This window comes from Mus caroli, chromosome 12 (genome assembly GCF_900094665.2).
Source record: "Mus caroli chromosome 12, CAROLI_EIJ_v1.1, whole genome shotgun sequence".
Classification (NCBI taxonomy): domain Eukaryota; kingdom Metazoa; phylum Chordata; class Mammalia; order Rodentia; family Muridae; genus Mus; species Mus caroli.
The window spans coordinates 40,448,218-40,467,253 of NC_034581.1; the positions used below are offsets into that span (position 1 = coordinate 40,448,218).

A 19,036-nucleotide genomic window follows, 5' to 3' on the forward strand; every position below is an offset into this window, starting at 1 on the left:
AAAATATGACAAAAATAAATGCATGCAAAAAATAACTTTATTTCTCATTATACCAAAGTGCATGTATAGATGTATATTTATCTTTTTGCAGGTTGTTTCATGATATGGGTCCACTGATATTAATGCTGAGTTTTTTTTCTTTTTCACTCTTTGTTTGTTTGTTTGTTTTTCAATGAAATATTGTATATGTTCAAGAAGGATGAGAGTGTGCTTGTATCTGGGAGCATAGACTCTGACCTTGGGTGCACCATCTGCTACCCTTTGGAACTTTGGAGAAGTTACTTAATATCTTTACTGAAAACAAGATAAGACAGCCAACTATTTATAAAGAATTATTAGAATTAAATGGTAAAATATTAACTACTATTTTTGAAAATAAGTATAGTATATATATAAAGTAAAAAGGAGTTTTAAAAACACAGACAACATAGGCAAGGTAACATTTACCTTGCTTGCTCCCTTTAACCTTACAAAACTTTGAACCTAATATTAATATTATACGGATATTTACTTAACCATATATTTATGAGATTTATTCAAGGTGATTTTTTAATTCATAATAACAGTGTTCTATCTTAAGTATATGCTATAACTTGTACCCCTCCGAGTTATTCATCAACTGTGATTATAGAAGATGTGTCCGTAAATGCTCTTGTGCCTCTAGTTGCTCACATCGAAAAGCTTATTTGTATTGTTTTAGTTTTAATGGAATTTAATTGCAGGCTATGAGCATGCTCCACTAAATGGCTAGTTTTCAAATTGCTTGTGCCAATGTGCGTGCGCTCAAACCAGTAGTGTGTCAGGGATGATATGAAGAGGGGAGAGGATGTCTTGGGGAATTTAACTGTTACTTTGTTATGATTGCATCTTTACTTTCTGGTTGCTTTAATAATGCACTTTCCATTAGAGTTGTTTTCCGTAAGACCTTTTTAGAAGTCCGTAGAATTTTTCTTTTTTCTTTTCACTTAATAATATATTCCTATGTGTTTCTTATTCTATATCCCTACTGGAGTGCACTGTGATTCCAGTGCCAACCTATTTGAATCTTTGTTCAGTTTTAGTAAAATCTCAGCCAACACTCCTCTGAGCATCATCTCCTTCTGGTTTTTGCTCTTCTCAAAATCTTGCAATTCTAACTAGAAATATTTGGATCTTCTTCATTTATTTTCCTCTAATGGCTCTTCTTATATTGTTCTTTGGTGTTATAACTTGAGTGATTTCCTCAGCTCTGCTTTTAAAAATAGCAAGTTTTTCTCATTTATTATCTTTTATCTTTTTTGTTTTTGTAAAGTTAAACATTTTATTTTCTTTGTTTCCATAAATTCCCTTTGTTATCCTTTGGAACTGCTTAATGACAATTATAGTGCCTTTTTATTTGTGACTTAAAATGTTTATATTGTGAGAAAAGATATTATTGACCATCTTAAAAGCATTTCAAGTCTCCAGCACTGTTGTGTCACGTGCATTCCCATCACTGTGCAACCAGTTTCTAGAACTCTTTATTTGCAGAAATGAACCATGTCACCATTAGCCAGTCCCCTCCTTGTATCTAACACCACACCTTCTACTCTCCGTCATTGTGAATCCCCTTGCTCTGAGTACCCTACATAAGTAGAATCAGGAGCCTTTTTGTTCCAGGCTTGCTATAATTAGCACAATCAAAGCTTATATTTTAGAATTTTCTTCTTTTTACTATATCTTAGAATTTTCTTCTTTTTGTTAAGCCACACAATATTCCATTGAAAGTTCCACTGTGATTTTTTAACTACCATATTCATCTTAATTTAAAGGTGAGAGTTTAGCTTATGTATTTGATGCCAATTAACATCTGAAGTCCCTGGACTTTCAGGTCTAGTGGGTTCTACTGGGTTTTTCTTCATGCTAGCTTGTTCCCTGAGATGTTTGCAAATATTACTTAAGAGGTTTGAATAGATTGACTTTAATATGTGGGAGTTCTGAAACCTATAGCGAGGAGGATTTTTGCTCGAGAGGCCCTACTAATTTGAGCACAGGTAGTCTTTCAGCTTTGATGACAGTGTGGGGACCTGCTGCATCTCTGAAAATATCCTTATCAGCTTCATTCCTCACCCAAGTCAACTCAGCTGGATTCAGCCATTCCCCACTCCCTTCCTTCTTCTCCAGTCTTTAACAGTCCTGGCATTTTCAATTCCTTCCTCCACTTCCATCCTTCTTCACTCACATTCGTTCTTCTTTTTTATTCATTAAACTGACTTGTCAGGCTATCAGAAATGTTCTTTGCTTTTTGAATTCTCAAATTCTAGTGCATTGTGTGTCCAGTGATCTCTCTGTGTCTCTGTCGTTCTCTCTCTCCACTCTCTCCATTCTCTCTGTCAGAGAGAGAGAGAGAGCGCGCGAGCTGTCCAGAGGTTTTTATCTCATGAATCCAGAGCTCTTAGATTCACTATGCTGACTGACTGAGGAATGATTCCAGAGCCCCACCCTGGGATCTCCCTGTGCTCTCCTCCTTGCTAGGATTAGTAGGCTTTTTACGTGAGAGCTGGGAAGGCTCTGTTGATTCTTATTCATGCTTTCTTGCTTTTTAAATATAATTTCATTTTAATTATGAAGTAATATTCCTAGGACTTTATCTGTGAAGAATGTCAAGTTTGAGGATCCATTCCTGACTAGAGCTTAGGTTTGGTTCTAAGACAAACAGTACAGTATTGCTTTAATTTATTCTCTCTCTCCTTCTCTCCCCTCCCCTGTGTGTGTGTGTGTGTGTGTGTGTGTGTGTGTGTGTGTGTATGTATGTAGGTATGTGTGTGTGTGTGTTGGGATCTTGGGAAAGTATAAATCTAGACCTAAGGGTGACTATGACTCCTGTTTGATTAGATATTGTTGGAGAGACATTTCATTCTTCTTTCAACATCAAAGTCAGGAGGAAGATTTTTGCTTTCCCTTAATAGGATGAACTTTGATTTCATCAAGGATATAGCCTTTGGGCATCTAGTTTGGGACTGTCATTTCTATGCAGACCAATGCATGCTTCATCACACACTTCCACCTTCCCAGAGACTATTACCCAACCCCAGAACTCCATTAGCAATAAAACAAAAACAAAAAGAAAAGAAAAGAAAAGAAAAGAAAAGAAAAAAAAAAACCTTTAAGTTTTGGCTTTTGTTTTGAACTGTCATTTTCCTTTCATTCCGACCCTCTGGCATCTCCTTTTTAACTGCTTAGAGCTCTGCTGCCCTTCATCAGCGTGCGTCTTATGCTTGCATTCAGAATGCTTAGGTGTTCAGTCTGCCTTCAGAGTATGGACTGTGCTTTGCTGTTGGGGAGGGAAGAGGTGAGTAAAATCCTATGGATTTGCAGCAGTGTGGGAGACAGCACTGCTTCGTGTTCAGCATGTAATGAGAGAGCAGAGCATGCTTGCTGTGTGTGAACTAAAGGGTGTTAGTATTCTCATTTACCAAGGGTTTCTGGCTTACTGAGTCTCTAGGAATAGTGGTGAGGCCGTGATAATACTGTAGACTCCGGGGATTGCTTCACTCTCTGAAATGTTGACTCTGTCTTCTTAATTTGATCTTTCCCATTCTTCACTGACACTGTGTAGCCCCCCTTTAATAATTTCCCAAAGGAAATGCAGAGTTCTCATTGAAGGTATTCATTGCTGACACTTGCACTGACATCTTTTAATTATTCTTTTCATATGTCTTTTTATTCACAAGACTGTAAGTCAGGTTCCCAAGTGTGAAAGTGTTACAGCTGTCTAGGACTTATTCTGCTTGCTAAGTGGCTTTCTTCCCTGGCTGCGAATATCCGGAAGCCTAAATTATGGTTTGAGAATACAATATGCAGATATATTCCATCTATTGTGTTGAAGGTCTGTTTTCAATACCACTGAGAATGCTGGTGAGAAAACACATAAGCTTGTATTTGTGAGACTCTGCAGCTGTCTTACTCTTATAAATTGCTCAACACTGCCTTCTGTACAACTATGGGCTTTTATTAGCGTGTAAGACATAATGCAAGAGGAGCTAAAGGGTGCACACCTGTAATCCCTGAAGAATGACTGTGAGATGTTGTGACTGCAGGAGGGTTAGAGACAAGGGAGATTCACCATTAAAGCAGGAACAGCCAGCCATCTCTATGCATTTGCTTAATATCAGCAATCTGAATATTCCCAGGCTTTCCTAGTTATTCCAACTGTATTTTTTTCTCCTTTTATTTCTTTCCCATAACAATCAAGTTTGTGTGATTTTCTCTACAGATATTTGGATAAATAATAGTCTTTAAACATTACTTGCCTATCAAAAGCAATAGAAAAACTTGCCTAGAAGGCAGTGGAATATAGACTCTGAACCACCATTTCTGTGGTTAGCTGATTTGTGTACTGTGTACACCAGACAGGAGATCCACAAAGGCCTCAAGACAGGCTGTAGTGTGATTAGCAAGTGTGAAATGTCTGCAGAGAGGGTTGGGACAGCTGCCCCTTTGTTTATTTCTCGCACCTTTTTCGTTAAAGGATGCCCTTAAGCTGGAACAAAGGAAAGTGGTGACTTAATGAGGGTATTCAAAGTAGGATTTAAATCTGTGGCCTGACAGAATTAAACATGCTAACATTTAACTACAGTAAGCCTTCAGTTGGAGCCATCTCATAGAAGGATGCCTTCCATGATTATTCAAAGCCACTGTAACAAGCCCTTCTTTAAAAAGCATTCAAATTAGATATTAATTATTTAAGTGGGGGTGGGGTGGGGTGGGGAGAAGGGTGCTTTACATAACCAGCTGTTCACTCTTTCATCTAACACTCAGATGCTGGGCATCTTCAGTGTGCCATGTACTGTGCAGGAGGTTATAGTCACCACCCTTGTAGTACATTAGGAAGTCGCCCATGAAGATGTGTACTGATAACAAGTTTCTCCTTAGTCACAGCCAAGAATTAGTTTGATCCTTTATATGCCCCAGTACAGGAGAATGCCAGGGCCAAAATGTGGGAGTGGGTGGGTAGGGGAGTGGGGGGAGTGTATTGGGGACTTTTTGGATAGCATTGGAAATGTAAATGAGGAAAATACCTAATAAAAAAATTAATTCAAAAAAAAAAAAAGTAATGCTGAGCTATTTGCCCAGGTTTCCTGCCTTTTAGGGTTTTTGTTGTTGTTTGTTTTTGTTTTTGTTTTAAATATTTTTGTGTTATGAAGAATATGTTTAATTTCTAATGTCTATAACACTGTAAGCCAAGATTTTCAATAAACATTTTCTATATCGGAATATCTAAAGCTGAAGAGTTTTCACTCTTGATGGTGAGGGATAGCAAGACAGTATTGTCTGTTCAAGAGGGCAGCTGAGCAGAAACTCATTTGTATGTCTTAACTCACAGACACCTTTTAGATTCTCCCTAGTTGCTGGCCACAAGGTTATACCATGTGGCCTTATGCTTTTCACCTGGCAGGGTTCACCACATGATCTCTCTTTGCACAAAGGTTTACTCTGCATTTAAACCCATGTGTATTTGGAGCAAGGAACTTATTAATTCCCTGCATGTGGTATCCCAGAATAAATTCCAATAAATATTCATTGAACTGGATTTTCACTGGTACATGCTTATATTCCCAAACACTTGGAGATCTGAGACAGAAGGATTTTTTTGAGCCCAGCAGTTCAAGGCTGACTTGGGAAATGTGGAGAAAAACATCTCTCACACTCACTTGTGCTCTCTCCCTTTCATAGCTCATTGTCTTCCTACACAGCTTAAATAGCTACTCTGAGCTGAGCAAATTCAGAAGCAAGTTTTATCTTTTTAAAGATTTTTTTAGGTGTATGAGTATTTAGCTTGCTTGCACGTATGTGTGTATGTGTGTGTATGTATGTATGTGTGTATGTATATGTGTGTATGTATATGTATGTATGTATATGTGTGTATGTGTATGTATGTATGTATGTATGTATGTGTGTGTGTGCTATGTGAATGTTTGATGCTCAGAGCCTATGGAGGGAGGTTGAAGGCATTGGATACCCAGAACTTTGGTCATAGGCTGTAAACTTCCAGATAGATGGTGGGTCCTCTGCCAGAGCAGCAAAAGCTCTTAGCCACTGAACCATCTCTCCAGTCCCTAGATACGAGCTTTATTAAGAGAGAACTCAATAATTAATTCAGATGCCTCTGTTCTCTCTGACAAGATGATCACCAACTCAGGTAATGCCAGCCTCATGCTTCAGGTGTCACTGAACTAAACACCTTGGTAATTTGTTTTAGATCTTTTTACAGAATAATTTGGTGACTAGAGTGTCACTCTCTGCCAAACTATTTCCAGCAGACAAAGGATGCCTTGCTGGGTGACGCTTACTCTTAGTTACTTCCCACAAAGGTAGGATGCAAACTTTTCCTGAATGTCACTGAGGTGTCATTGAGAATATATTTCCTATAAAAGATGACACTGGGCATTTTTTGTACTTTGCCTGACCATTTGCATGTCTTCTTTGAAGAAATGTCCACTGACCTGTATAGAACTGTTCCAACAATGAGCTTTCGTCCATCTGCATACTCCCAGTGTCTCATCACTGGGATTTTTAACCTATGCTTTGTTTTCGCTTTGTTTTCTTTTGTTTTAGAGTAGCCTTTAAAGTATTAGTTTATGTTAGAGATTTTCCTTTTTTACTGAAATTCTTGGTAAAATACCAGAGCCCTGCTTTAGTTGAAAATGGTTGTGTGGCAGTTTTCTGCTTTTCTGGTCTGGGTATTTTGCTTCTCAGTTGTGTTAGGTAGCTATGTTTCTGCTTTTCACTACCTTTTTATACTTTTCATTAATAGGAAAAATCATCTAAAATATATATCAGGCTCTAGATTGAGGGCTATATCTCAGTGGTCAAGCAGTTGCCTAGCATGTATGAGGTCCTGGGTTCAGTCCCAGCATATTCTCACACATGATCGCACACACATTTGCCAAGAAGAATTGATATCTTACTATATCAAAATGCAAACTAACACATCCTTGGAAGGTGTTTCACAGCTCTGCCATCTCCAAGATATGGGGGTCTCTCTCCGATGCAACCCATGCTTCACCCTTACAGCTTCACACAGTGTTTCCATGCTGGGACCCCTCCCCCTCAACACATGCCTGGTCCTAGCAGTTCTCCATAACTGTGGAGGAGGACGCCATAACACCGTTCCTGATGTATCTAATGACTCCGAAGCCAGTACCTATACACACCCGATTTGCTTGAATAGCCACTTGGGGTAAACACCATTCCCCTTGAATCACATTTCTACGTTTGATTTGTTGTTGCTTTTTTGGAACAGGAAATTTCTTAGCTCTTTTCTTTTTGCAAGTCCCAAATGTATCTGGTTGGTGTCTTGCCCTTGGGGCACCCCTTCCCTTACTTCAAAGCCGATGAGGCCTCTCCTTTATTTCTTTCTCTCAGCACAGGTTTTTTCTGTCTCTAACATTAAATTTCTTGGTGCTCCTTTTCTCTTCAAAATGAACTTTTTTTTTTTTGTCCCAGTCTTAATTTGGGTTTTACTACTATGAACAGACACTATGACCAAGGCAACTCTTATAAAGATAAGAGTTTAATTGGGGCTGGCTTACAGGTTTCAAGGTTCAGTCTATTATCATTAAGGCAGATATGGTACAGGAGAAGCTGAGAGGTCTATATCTTCTTCTGAAGGCCACTAGGAGAAGATTGGCTTCCAGGCAGCTAGGACAAGGGCATTAAAGCCCATGCCCACAGTGATACACCTTTTCCAACATCTTCTAATAATGCCACTCCCTGGGACAAGCATATACATATTATTACTACCCCACTTGCCTTTTTGTCATTGTAGAACCATATAAGATTGATTATGATAATCATAGAACAGAGCCAATATTGAGCTATCTTGAAATTTTCTCTCCCAAGGAAACTAGCCCATTTTGGATGCTGAGAGAGCTGGGTCTCAGGTGGTGGTCAGCACAGCAGTGTCAGTTATGAACAGACCCTAGGAGACTGTTTCAGAGGACAGATTGTTTACTGAAATAGTGGTGTTAGCTTATATAGCTTGAGTCAGGGGTAAGGGGAAGAAAAAGGACAAGAAAGGAAGTACTGTAGTTGAGGCAGGAACATTCTAAACATGTCAGGTATATAGCAGACTGCTGGTTACATGACTTCTGGGAAGCCAGTTCTCTGTCAGTGAAACAGAAATCTAACTGGCTTTATGATGATGTGGCCTTTGTCTTTATGGAGGTGAGTAGGCCCAAATATTATTTGTGTAGGGAATACCTCCACACCTGCAGTGCTTTCTGAGAGATGTCTGGGTTATGGGCAACGCAGTACCTCATCTGGCTTGGGAACCTACAAACTTAACCCCAAGAACATATTTAGGATAAGGGCAAAAATTAGCCACATTCTTTGCTGAGTTATGACAGAATGGTTTCTAGCCCAGTTCCTAATACTGTTTTGCTCTGAAACTTCTGAAGGAGACCCTCCATAGCCTGCCTAGCTCTTCGCAGGGCTACCTTCCTTGATCCTTCTAAGATGGCCCACTAAGCTCTACTTACAGCAGTCAACTACTTTTCCAGTCTCAAATGATAAAGTCTTCTTTATTCCTTTAAAAAAAAAAACAACCAACAAACAAGCAAGCACATGGACGGGGATATCCCAGTAATATTCCACTCCCTGTTACCAGTTTATATATTAGCTACTTTCTTTTAATGATGTTATAGAACATTGCGATTGAAGCAAGTCACAAAAGAAAGCATATTGTTTGGGCTTATGGTTCCAGAGCATTTGAGTCCATGATGGTAGAGCAAGGGCAGGGCAGCAGAGGGCTCACATCTTAAATGTAATCCAGAGTCAGGAGAGCACACTGGGAATGACAAGAGTCTTTTGACTCAAGCTGGTCCCAGTGACATACCTCCTCCAATAAGGCCACACCTCCTAATCCTTCCAATCAGTTCAACCAAATGGCGACCATCTATTCAAGCACATGAGTCTATAGAGGCCATTATCAATCAAACTACCATACATATTCCATATTTTGGACCAGCAAGTATGGCTGCCATTGTACTTCCCATGTAAACATCCTTAAACATCCCATCGTACAATATTTAGGAAGTTATCCATCACCTCAAATCCAGAGGCATGCTAGTTACTTTTAGCTTTAAACTGATTTTTTGTCCTACTTTTTGTGATGCAGAAAGATAAAACAGTTACAAATTAAACAGATCCTTTGCTTGTTTAGCATGGGATTTGCTAATATAGTACCAAATTCTTAGCAACTGTAAGTTTTGTTACTTTTCCATTGTTTAGCATTAACAAGAGATTAATAAGGATCCTCCTGTCTCCATCTTACTGAAGCATGTGTCATCATACCTGGATTTTAAAGGTAGGTTTTAGGGATCAAACTCAGGTCCGTGTGCACGCATGACATGCATTTTTAAAGTGAGCTGTGTGACCAGCTTGGAGTACTTGCTTTAAACTTGGCACTTTAATAGTACTAAGCTCTCTTGAATTTGTAACAAATCATCTCCTACAGGATAGCCCTGGAGATATATATGCTAATGTCCTTTTAGTTCTATGACACCTATACTGCTCCCGGGCTGTCCATGGGACCTTTATTCAATGGATTACATAAGTCAGTTTTAGGAAGGGCAACTTTATTGTCCTTTGTTTATAAGGAAAGAGAGTGGCATCTACAGGAATGCCTGACTATAATTCAGAATATCCATCTCCCTTTGTGTGAGACTCCAAAGGATATCCTGCTTGTATCTCAGTACCAGAAACAAAGGGCTGTGGTGAACAACATCTAATCTGTGCTTTCAAGATGTGCTTGTACAGATCAAAATGAGGAAAAAGTCTCTAGAATTCTGGGCCAGAGATCAGGACTCAGGGCTAGGGCCTACATAGACCTCCTGCTTCAGATTTTATCCCCATGGGATCCCGAGACTATTACTTAGGTCATTCAAAGAAAGAGGTGAAAGGGTCAGGTTATAGTCAATTCTCCTCCTGGCCTGGCTTGGGTGTCTTTCTAATTCCAGTGTTATAAGAAATACATATGGAGAGAGATAAGAGAGAGGTAGAAGGAAGAAAAAAGGGAAGGAGTAAGAGAGCACCCTAAATTCTTGGCATTTTTAAAGGTTTCAAATTACATTATTCACTAATAATATGGTTCCATCTATATTCTGAAATTTTAAGGGTTTGGACTAACATTCCATACAAAAGGAAGTGAGGGAGAGGCCCAAACTTTTTGCCATTTCTCTCCCCTGCTGAATGAACGAAGGAGCAGATTGCTGATGAGGAACTAAACCCACATCCATTTCCCCCATGAAAGACCCCAGGGAATGAAGTTCTAGGTCCAGTGCTTCAACTCCTGCCAGGTTGACTAGTTCTCATTTATGCTGGAGACAGCCCCCAGGGAGACTTGCTGAGAAGTAACTATAAGCTGGTTTGGATTTTCTTTTTGTTTTTCATCTGAAAACATGTTTGTAAGGGACAGAGAAAGTCATTTTTCTGGTTCTATCTCACTCAAGTCTATCATCTGCAACAGACCTCACCCACTTCCGTCTCTCTCTGAGGAATTTCAATTCCATGGGGTAATATCAGTGTGTTTAAAAAAAAAAAGCAGCAAATCTTTGGTAGCAGATGCATGATGTACACAAAACCTGGCTGGAGAAATATCATGGGCATGATAGCATGCATATATGAATTCTGTAAGGTGTGAAGACACAGCTCCGAAAGATGTGTTATTTTAAGCCCGGGAGTGTGGGTGTGCTACCATCTTGGCGGAGTTTAAAATTAACCACAGTTTCAAAGCTGTAACTTGTGTATTCAATGTGGGAAGATGTATTGCAGAAATAGAGCAAGTGCTGGAATTTCTACCCTCTGCTTTTGTGGGTTCTTTGGAGCACATGATGATGCTTATCTGTTATACTAATGAAGAAAATGTGCACGAACGAGTGACACATTGGGAAGCATGCTTGTTGCTTGTAAGAGACAACAAGATTACTAATTTATGCTCCTAGAAAGTTTTGATAGCATTCTTATATGTATTCAGTCAGTCTCAACAAAATATCCTTCACAACCATGCTAATTGTTTTTTGAAATAGTGAGTTTTTACTGTGGAAGTCTTAAAGACATACATAAAACCATTTTCTGTTACCTGACCTTCTTAGTCTACTCAAGGTCATTTGTTGCTTATATTGCAATTTAGGGATTGGTTTTGAGGGGTTTAATTGATTATATTGCAATTTAGTATCTGGTTTTATAACATTTCTAAATAGCTCATGAGAAATTTATATGTTAAGTTATGTGAAAGTGTGACTTGGAACCAAGTTCCTTACATTTTAGCCACAACTATGTACATTTTGAGAGCACACAAAACCTGTGGTTTCTCTTGCTATTTGTTCTATTTCTCACTAGTTTGGCCTTTGTGGGGTTTTTTTTTTTTCCTCCTGTTTTGAAGAATCTGTTCAGTACCATGTCTGTTAGATCAGCTGGCCCTTGGCACTGCAATGAATACAAAGTCACTAAAACAGATGGAGAAATTTAATTTTTAAAGAGAAAAGGATTCCATAGCAACATTGGAGTTAAATATACATCTGGTCACATTAACAGGGACCCTGCTGTTACAAACCAAACATATACACACATACGTGTGATCCGGAGAGGAATATTTAAAGTACTTGGTACTCATCTGTTCCCTCAAAATCTTTTCTCTTTTTGAATGGAGAATGTGTTTAACTTTATTTCAGAGAGAGAGAGAGAGAGAGAGAATGTGTATACTTAGCAAGTCAGATAGCTTTTTTGACAAGGTTTAAAGTCTTCATTCTATAAGCTAAGTCACATTTTAAAATATTTGCCCATACCTCTGTGATTAGAAACCATTCTTTCATTTTCAGGCTTAGATTATATGTTCAGCAGTTGTGAGTGGTGCGTGACAGTTTGGTTCCAAATGGCCTAGGCACTGGCAGGAAGCACCAGTGCTAAATATACCTCTGTGGGATCTAGGCAGAGTGTCAAAAACCAAGTGATGATCAAGATAAAAATAATCAGCCCATGAGTCCCCTCTCTGTGGAAAAGAGGCAGGCTATGTCAAACTGTATAACAGGGTTAATCCAAAACTCAGAAATTAGAAATGATCCAAAAATCAAAAATTTTATGAGCATAGACACAATACAAGCGGGAAGGAAATCCCACAATGTAAAACTTCATTTCCTGCACAAAATGATTGAAAAGAGAAAAAAGAAAAAAAAGAAAAAAGAAAAAGAAAAATTCCTTCACCTTAAGCATGCAAAGTGGTATTGTATAGTTGTTTCACTAATTGAAACACCCTTTCCGAGAGGGAGGCTTGTAAGACCAGGAAGCTACTGAAACTTAACAAGGCTTAGAAAGCTCATTAAGGCTTCAAAATTCACAAGACCCTCTACTCCCCAAGTTTAAAGATGTGTGGTGAACAATTCTTCAGGAAAAAAGAGGCTCTCCAGTACTGCTCTCTGCAAGTTGTTCAGGGAATCCCAGAGACTGCATCTTTTATTAGTTGTCCTCAAGGTTGAGCTGGGCTTTGGAGTGATGCAGGTTCTTTGAGTCTGCATGAGCCTATAAGCAACCCCTCACCCATGCTACTCTATGGAGTTATCTAATCATTGGTCCACTAACCCAGAGTTGGGTAGAATAATTTGACCTGTTATTAATGCACTATCTGGGATGCAAAAATGTCTGTTCCTATCTCCACTGGAAAGGTGATGCAAACCAGTGTGCATGAAACAACAGAGTTTTGTAGTTTGAACTGAATTCAGTTGCTTAGGATAACTCATTATGTGTATGAAATGTTCCAAAAGTCCAAAAACAAATCTAAAATTTGAATTACTGCTGGAATTTTATAGAATGTACACTCAACCTATACAGGAATTAAGGGTCTTCAAGGAACAAGAAGATGCTCAATTGCTACCTTAAGTATGAGGTGTTTGCATAATTTTGGACAATTACTTGACATTGACAGACTGGAACTATACGGTTTATGTGGTAACTTCCTTTTTCTTTTTAAATAATATTTTATTGATTCTTTGAAAATCTCATACAATATAGTTTTATCTTATGCACTACCTCCTCCAATTCCTCCCAGATACAACTCCTTTCTCCTTAACACCCCCCGGCCTCTCCCCCCCCCCCCATCGAGGCCAGTTGAATCACTCAAATACTCTTTGGTGAGGTGTTTGGGCAACATATCAGGGCTCACACCCTTAAAGAAAGCTAACTCTCCCTTCCCAGAAGCTATCGATTGCCAATGACTCCAGCCTCAGCTAGAGGTAGGGCTTTTTGCCCAACTATCCTGTCCATGCTGACATTCAGCAGTGGAAATATGTGGCTTCACTCCGTTTCTCTCTTTTCAAACTGTTTTGGACAGGTGAGTATGTGACAGCTTGTATATGAATAAGCATTAGCCATTCTTTCAGGTGATTCTCCAGTGGGCAAAGGATGCAAATTTCCTTTAGTTAAATAAGAAAGAAAGCTGGAACTGAGAGATAAGACTGTTCAGTAAGAATGTTAAGTATGAAAAATTCCAATAAATTGCCCAAATCCAACTTCACTTTGCTTTTGAAGTAGAGTTGTTGTATGATGCTAAAGCTCTTACTAATTGAACGTTAATGCTAGCAGTCAATTAGCTCCTTAAAAATCTTGGGTGGTTGCTTTAGAAGTGGGTTCATTGGGTATAACATCTAACCATCACTACATATGCCCAGTATCCTATTTTATTAATATTCTATATTTGTCAGATACACATATTACAATGAATGAACCAACAGAGGCAGTATTATTAGCTAAACTTTATCCTTATTCAGATTTTATTATATTTTTGCTCTCTGTCTCTCTCTGTTCTAGGATTATATCATGGTATATTAAATTGTCATGTCTCTTGTCTTTGATCTTTTCTTAGTTTTCTGGCTTGTGATAATTGTCTTGACATTTCCAAGGTATAGAGTTAGATATTCTGTAGAGGATTTTTCTAGTGAAATTTACTGGCTGTTTTGGATTTACTGGTCTTTTGGCTAGATTAGGGTTAGGGGTTTGGAATAGAAAGACTCAAGAAGTACAGTGCTATTTTCATCATGTATCAAGAATGCAAACAGAAGCTGGAGAGATGGCTCAGGGATTCGATATTCTCAGCACTTCAACCAGGTAGCTGGAACTCCAGCTGCAGACGATCTAATGCCTCTACTGTCCTCAGTGGATATCTTCACTTAGCGCATGCACACACACACACACACACACACACACACACACACACACACACACACTTAAAAGTAAACCTTTTTTTTTTAATTAGAAAGAATGTATACAAATGGCACCATGACCACTTTTTTTCAGTTTACCTTCTATTGTGATAAACACCATGAGCAAAAACAACTTAGGAGAGAAGAGTTAATTTTATCTTACACTTCCACATCATAACCCTTAGCTGAGGGATGTTGGGATAGGAATTCAAGACAGGAACCTGGAAGCAGAAACTGAAGCAGAGGCAATGGAAGAATGCTGCTTACTGGATTGCTCCTACTGGTTTCCTCAGTCTGCTTTCTTATAATTACTGGGACCACCTGTTGCGTGGTGGTTCTGGCAACTGTGGTTTGGACTCTTCTTTATGATCACCAAAAAAAAATTCCCTAGAGACTTGCCTGTAGTCAATTTGGTGGAGGCAGTTTTTCAACTAGATTTCCTCTTTCCATATAACTCTACAATGACTTTTCCCAGATAGCTGGAGCTTTATCCAAATTGGCAAAAGCAAACTAATCAATATAGAACTGTTAATACAGATCTTAAACACTTGACTCAGAGTACATGCATACAAGCATACACACGCATACGCCTGAGAAGGAGGGAATTGTGTCCCACCTCCTAAAGGATAAGGTGAATACATAAATTATGTTCAATTCTGAATCGAATTATACTTGGAATTTTAATCTAATTATACTTCACTCTCACTTCATACGTTGTTTTAATTTAGGTCAATTGGAGTTATATCACGTGGTTCCCTGTATACCTTTGGCATATTTTCCTTATGATGTTTTGTGGGCTGTTTATTCATTCAGCACCTCCTCACTTTCTGGAACTTCGAGATGCTCCAGGCTCATCTTGTATATTCCCTGCACTAGACCTGAAATCAGTAATGTTTTCAAGGAACATGGGTGTATTTTGTTGGGTATCTGGTCTCCATTCTTGTTTCCTTTATCTAAAAGAACTTAAAAATATATATAAGTATATAGTAAATATGGATTTATACAACCATTCCATATTCCTGCCTGTAACTGTTATGATTTGAACCATAACTCTCTCCCTTTGAAAGTTCCTATATTTAGAGCTTGCTCCTGAGGGAAGGGTGCTATTGGAAGCTAATGGAAAATTTAGGAAATGGGGTCAGCTTGCAGAAAGTAGGTCATTAGCGACATCCCCTTGAAGGGGATATTGGCACTCTGTCTTGGTCTTTCTCCCTTTGCTTCCTGGCTAACATGAGAAGAGCAGCATTCCTATAATGTAGACTTTTATGATATACTGTTCCACTAGGGGGCTAAAACCAACCAGGCCAAGGGATCATGGATGGTTCATGAGTCAGTCACTTCCTTTAAGTTGATTTTTCAAGAATTTTATTGCAGTAATGGCAAGCTAACATAGTAGCTGCATCGGCATTAGGTTTAATGTGAATTCATATTAAAGTCTTCAATTCTAATCCATTAGCATGTGGATTACTCCAGTTTCTTCCCCATTCTATTTGTTTGTTTGGTTGGTTTTGGTTTTTTTTCAAGACAGGGTTTCTCTGTAGAGCCCTGGCTGTCCTGGAACTCATTCTGTAGACCAGGCTGACCTCAAACTCAGAAATCTGCCTGCCTCTGCCTCCCAAGTGCTGGGATTAAAGGTGTGNGCCACCACGCCCAGCACTTCTTCCCCATTCTTATCTGTAAGTATTTAATCACTGGTGGGAAGCTTAACTCCCACTGCCCGCCCACCAACCATTTTCTTAACTGTCCAATTCTGTAAGATTGGTAGGGGAGAATCAGCACTTGTTCTATTTTTGTTTCTTATTCTATGACAAAAAACAATCTGGAAGCTAATAGGGTTTATTGGTTTGCAGCTCTAAATTACTTGGTTGGATCCATCATTTGGCGAAACAAGGCAGGAATTCAAGTAGCTAGTCACATCATATTACAGTCCAACGGGAAGAAAAAATACTAGTTTGCTCTCAGATAACTACGGAATGGTACCACTCAGAATAGGATGGGTCTTCATAAATCAATTGATAATTTTCTAAAACCCCTACAGACATATCCACAGGCCAACCTGGATAATTCTTAATACCCTCTTCCCTGGCAATTCTGGGTTGTATCAGGCTGAAAATTACATCTAACCAGCATGATAGTATTAGCCTACATGTATGTGGTATGTTGAAATACTGACATATTGTTTCAGTTGACTTGGTTGTACTAATTTAATTCATTTCTGGTGTTGCATCAGGACAGCACCTGTTTCTTCTCCCACATCAGTGAGATTGCGTCAAAGTCTGAAATACAAGTAGACTGTTTTTTTCTCTATAATTTTTCATTTTGAAAATGTCACATTATATAGATTTAGATATACTCTTCCATCTGGTTTCCTTAATTTAGCAATATGCATTTAAGACATAGTTGCCTCTAAGGATTTAAAAGTTCAAAGCTAGCCTGAGACACTGAATGAGACCCTTTCTAAAAGGAGAAAAACACAAAACAAAGCAAACAAACAACATACAAGAAAAAGAAGAGAATATTAATGTTTTTCATGACTCGATAGCTCCATTTTTAAAAAAAATCAGTTGAATAATATCCCATTATGAATGTGCTATGATTTGTTCAATTTCCCTCGTACTACTCTATGAACATTTGTGTCCTCAAATGACTCATACTCAAATTCTAACCCCAGGATTATGGTATTGACAGGTGGTACCTTTGAGAAGCCATGAAAATAGAGCCATCATGAATGAGATGTGTCATAATCCAGAATATCCCTCACCTCTTTGTTCACAGTAAATTACTAAAAAGACTACTAGATATGAGTAGGAAGGCTGCTTTTTATCAGATACCATACAAACCATCACTTTGAAATGGGATTGTCTAAACACAGTCTGTAGGACTGTGTTTTTTCGCCACCCAGACATTGTGATGGCTATTTATTTATTTATTTATTAGATATTTTCTTTATATACATTTCAAATGCTATCAAGAAACTTCCCTATATCACCCCTCCACCCCCAGTCCTGCTCCCCTCCCCACCCACTCCAGTTTCTTGGCCCTGGCATTCCCCTGTACTGGGGCATATAAAGTTTGCAATACCAAGGGGCCTCTCTTCCCAGTGATGGCCAACTAGGCCATCTTCTGATACATATACAGCTAGAGATACGAGCTCTGGGGATACTGGTTAGTTCATATTGTTGTTCTACCTATAGGGTTGCAGACCCCTTCAGCTCCTTGGGTGCTTTTTCTAGCTTCTCCATTGGGGGCCCTGTGTTCCATCTTATAGATGACTGTGAGCATCCACTTCTGTATTTGCCAGGCACTGGCATAGCCTCATACAAGACAGCTATAACAGGGTCCCTTCAGCAAAATCTTGCTGGCATATGCAATAGTGTCTGGGTTTGGTGGCTGATTATGGGATGGATCCCCGGTGGGGTAGTCTCTGGATAGTCCATCCTTTTGTCTTAGCTCCACACTTTGTCTCTGTAACTCCTTTCATGGGTATTTTGTTCCCTATTCTAAGGAGAAATGAAGTATCCACCCATTGGTCCTCCCATGATGGCTAGTTTTATATCAACTTGACACAAGCTAAAGTCAACTGAGAAGAAGGAACTTCAATCAAGACAATGTCTCAATAAGCTCAGTCTGTAGCCAAGCCTGTGCGGGATTTTCTTAATTAGTGATTCATCAGTCACTGGGGAGGGGCCAGTCCTTTGTAGATGGCATCCTTGAGCTTGTGCTGCCTGGTGCTCTATGAAAAACAAGATATACAAGCAATGAGGAGTAATCCAGTAAGCAGCATTTCTCCTCTGCCTCTGCGTCAGATCCTTCTTTCAGATTCGTGCCTGATTTGAATTCCTGCCTTGGCTTACTTCACTGAACTGTGATTTGGGATATGTTAGTCAAATAAACCTTTTCCTTGGCAAGTTGCTTTGGTCATGGTGTTTTATCACAGCACGAGAAAACCTAACTAAGGCAGACATATACTGAAGGATATCTGGGTTCCTTCCAGTTTGGGATAATTATGAGTAAAGTGTCTACAAACATTTGTGTTTTAATGGTGACATGTTTTCAACTCAATTGGATAAATACATGAGAGTCTGTTTATTTGCATGGTATATTTGCTTGGTAGCAGTGACTTTACCCACTGAGGCACCTTGTTGGCCTCTCTTCACTTTTTGATGTTTGCTTTGATTTGAATGTGCTCCCCAAATTTTATACATTAGAAACTTGATCTCTAAAGTCTTACATTGATTATATTTGAGGGCAGGTACTTTGGGCAGGTGATAGGGATATGAAGAATCTTCCCTTGGGAGTATATTAATTGATTTGAAGATAAGTGGATATGATGTGACATTTAATATTAATTGTCAACTTGACAGGACATAGAATAATTACTTAGGAGACAAAGCTCAACTATGTCTTTGAGAGGTTTCTCTATTGGGCTGAATAAAGAGGGATGAACCATCCTGAATGTCTGCAGTACTGTTCTATCACTTGGGGTTTCAGACTGAGTGAAAAGGAGAAAGTAAGCTAAGCATTGAATTCTTTACACTCAGTGTAGTGGCTATTCCTGGTTGTCAACTTGACTATATTTGGAATGAACTACAATCCAGAATTGGAAGGCTCACCAGTGACCCTTATCTGGAACTTGGAGATCCTTATCTGGATCTTGGTATGGAGATCTTGAGCCATAGTGGCTATGGATTCCAGAAGATTAAATCTCCGAGTTTAANGAGATTTAATCTGGGCTACACCTTTCATCTGGGATTAAAGGTGTGGTGGAACACACCTTTAATCTGGGCTACACCTTCTGCTGGAGACAATATAAGGACATTGGA

General features: G+C 39.0%; 1 protein-coding gene across 32 annotated transcripts in view; it reads left to right on the top strand.

The window, feature by feature from the left end:
- Nrcam (neuronal cell adhesion molecule) overlaps positions 1 to 19,036 on the top strand; it is a 261,656-nt gene that overhangs the window by 72,131 nt on the left and 170,489 nt on the right. Inside the window, exon 3 of one of the 32 annotated variants that reach the window (XM_029484542.1) lies at positions 9,253 to 9,328. The exons of the other annotated variants lie outside the window; for them this stretch is intronic. The gene's annotated coding sequence lies outside the window, so the exon portion shown is untranslated. The remainder of the gene's footprint in view (positions 1 to 9,252; positions 9,329 to 19,036) is intronic. 32 annotated transcript variants of the gene reach the window in all.